This window comes from Drosophila suzukii, assembly GCF_043229965.1.
Source record: "Drosophila suzukii chromosome X unlocalized genomic scaffold, CBGP_Dsuzu_IsoJpt1.0 scf_Xc, whole genome shotgun sequence".
Taxonomy (NCBI): Eukaryota; Metazoa; Arthropoda; class Insecta; order Diptera; family Drosophilidae; genus Drosophila; species Drosophila suzukii.
Window position 1 is genome coordinate 3,825,460 of NW_027255894.1, and position 3,840 is coordinate 3,829,299.

The following is a 3,840-nucleotide window of genomic DNA, read 5'->3' on the forward strand; positions in this document are numbered from 1 at the left end:
GGTCCTTTAGGGGCTTGTGGAATGATAATGTTGTTATCTGCATTAAAATATTTAACTTTAAAGGTAGTAAGAAATATGACGGTTTTTATGTCATTGATTTTAATTTTGCGAAGGTTTACTGAAATGTGCCTTTTTTCCATCTTTAAAAGCCCATAACTTGTTCAAATGAACTCGGATTTCGATATGTCATACCTTTATAGGCTTGTGGAATGATTATGTTGTTATCTGCATTAAAATATATAACTTTAAAGGTAGTAAAAATTTTGACCGTTTTTATGTCATTGATTTTAATTTTGCGAAGGTTTACTGAAATGGGCCTTCACTCCGTCTTTAAAAGCCAATAACTTGGTCAAATGAACTCGGATTTCGATATGGCAAACCTTTAGGGGCTTGTAGATTGATTTTGTTGTTATCTGCATTAAAATATTTAACTTTAATTTTGGGAAGGTTTACTGAAATGGGCCTTCTTTCCATCTTTTAAGCCCATAACTTGGTCAAATGAACTCGGATTTCGATATTTCATACCCTTATAGGCTTGTGGAATGATTATGTTGTTATCTGCATTAAAATATATAACTTTAAAGGCAGTAAAAAAATATGACCGTTTTTATGTCATTGATTTTAATTTTGAGAAGGTTTACTGAAATGGGCCTTCTTTCCATCTTTAAAAGCCAATAACTTGGTCAAATGAACTCGTATTTCGATATGATATATGTTTATGGGCTTGTGGAATGATTATGTTGTTATATTTAACTTTAAAAGTAGTATCCATCTTTAAAAGCCAATAACTTGGTCAAATGAACTCGTATTTCGATATAGTATAGGTTTATTGGCTTGTGGAATGATTATGTTGTTATCTGCATTAAAATATACAACTTTAAAGGTAGTAAAAATATATGACCGTTTTTATGTCATTGATTTTAATTTTGAGAACGTTTACTGAAATGGGCCTTCTTTCCATCTTCAAAAGCCCATAAATTGGTCAAATGAACTCGGATTTCGTTATGGCATACCTTTATAGGCTTGTGGAATGATTATGTTGTTATCTGCATTAAAATATTTAAATTTAAAGGTAGTACAAAATATGACCGTTTTTAGGTCATTGATTTTAATTTTGCGATGGTTTACTGAAATGGGCCTTCTTTCCATTTTTAAAAGCCAATAACTTGGTCAAATGAACTTTTATTTCGATATGGTATACGTTTATGGGCTTGTGGAATGATTATGTTGTTATCTGCATTAAAATATATAACTTTAAAGGTAGTAAAAAATATGACCGTTTTTATGTCATTGATTTTAATTTTGAGAAGGTTTACTGAAATGGGCCTTCTTTCCATCTTTAAGGGCCCATAACCTGGTCAAAAGGACTCGGATTTCGATATGGCATACCTTTATAGGCTTGTGGAACGATTATGTTGTTATCTGCATTAAAATATATAATTTTAAAGGTAGTAAAAAATATGACCGTTTTTATGTCGTTGATTATACCCGTTACTCGTAGAGTAAAAGGGTATACTAGATTCGTCGGAAAGTATGTAACAGGCAGAAGGAAGCGTTTCCGACCCCACAAAGTATATATATTCTTGATCAGGAGCACTAGCCGAGTCGATCTAGCCATGTCCGTCTGTCCGTCTGTCCGTCTGTCCGTCTGTCTGTCCGGATGAACGCTGAGATCTCGGAAACTATGAGAGCTAGGCTATTGAGATTTGGCGAGCAGATTCCTGAGCTTCTTACGCAGCGCAAGTTTGTTTCAGTACAGTGCCACGCCCACTCTAACGCCCACAAACCGCCCAAAACTGTGGCTCCTACAGTTTTGAGGCTAGAATAAAAATTTTAACTGAAATGTATTGTTCTCATCAATACCTATCGATTGACCCAAAAAAAAGTTTGTCACGCCCACTTTAACGCCCACAAACCGCGAAAACCTGTGACGCCCACAATTTTCATGCTAGATAAAAAATTTTAACTGAAATGTATTGGTCTCGTCGATACCTATCGATTGATCAAAAAAAAAATTTGCCACGCCCACTCTAACGCCCATAACGCTTAAATCTGTATACCGCCGGTAGGTGGTGCATTTTAATCTCGCTTTGCTGCTTGCATATCTCCATATAGCTGAGTAACGGGTATCTGATAGTCGAGGTACTCGACTATAGCGTTCTTCCTTGTTTTAATTTTGCAAAGGCTTACTGAAATGGGCCTTCTCCATCTTTAAAAGCCCATAACCTGGTTAAAAGGACTCGGATTTCGATATGGCATACCTCTATGGGCTTGTGGAATGATTATGTTGTTATCTGCATTAAAATATATAACTTTAAAGGTAGTAAAAAATATAACCGTTTTTATGTCATTGATTTTAATTTTGCGAAGCTTTACTGAAATGGGCCTTCTTTACATCTTTTAAAGCCCATAACTTGGTCAAATGAACTCGGATTTCGATATGGCATACCTTTATAGGCTTGTGGAACGATTATGTTGTTATCTGCATTAAAATATATAATTTTAAAGGTAGTAAAAAATATGACCGTTTTTATGTCATTGATTTTAATTTTGCAAAGGTTTACTGAAATGGGCCTTCTTTCCATCTTTAAAAGCCCATAATTTGATCAAAATGACTCGGATTTCGATATGGCATACCTCTATGGGCTTGAGGAATGATTATGTTGTTATCTGCATTAAAATATATAACTTTAAATGTAGTAAAAAATATGACCGTTGTTATTTAATTGATTTTTATTTTGCGAAGGCTCACAGAAATGGGCCTTCTTTCCATCTTTAAAAGCCCATAACTTGGTCAAATGAACTCGTATTTCGATATGGTATACGTTTATGGGCTTGTGGAATGATTATGTTGTTACCTGCATTAAAATATATAATTTTAAAGGTAGTAAAAAATATGACCGTTTTTATGTCATTGATTTTAATTTGGCGAAGGTTTACTGAAATGTGCCTTCTTTCCATCTTTAAAAGCCCATAACTTGGTCAAATAAACTCGGATTTCGATATGGCATACCTCTATGGGCTTGTGGAATGATTATGTTGTTATCTGCATTAAAATATATAACTTTAAAGGTAGTAAAAAATATGACGCTTTTTATGTCATGGACTTTAATTTTGGGAAGGTTTACGGAAATGGGCCTTCTTTACATCTTTAAAAGTCCATAACTTGGCCAAAAGGGCTCGGATTTCGATATGGCATACCTCTATTGGCTCTTGGAATGATTATGTTGTTGTGCATTAAAATATATAACATTAAAGGTAGAAAAAAATATGACCGTTTTTATGTCATTGATTTTAATTTGGAGAGGTTTACTGAAAAATGCCTTCTTTCCATCTTTAAAAGACCATCTTTTGGTCAAATGAACTCAGATTTCGATATGGCATACCTTAATAGGCTTGTGGAATGATTATGTTGTTATCAGCATTAAAATATATAACTTTAAAGGTAGTAAAAAATATGACCGTTTTTATGTCATTGATTTTAATTTTGCAAAGGTTTACAGAAATGGGCCTTCTTTCCATCTTTTAAGCCCATAACTTGGTCAAATGAACTCGGATTTCGATATTGCATACCCTTATAGGCTTGTGGAATGATTATATTGTTATCAGCATTAAAATATATAATTTTAAAGGTAGTAAAAAATATGACCGTTTTTATGTCATTGATTTTAATTTTGCAAAGGTTTACTGAAATGGGCCTTCTTTCCATCTTTAAAGCCCATAACTTGGTCAAATGAACTCGGATTTCGATATTGCATACCCTTATAGGCTTGTGGAATGATTATGTTGTTATCTGCATTAAAATATATAACTTTAAAGGTATTAAAAAAATATTACCGT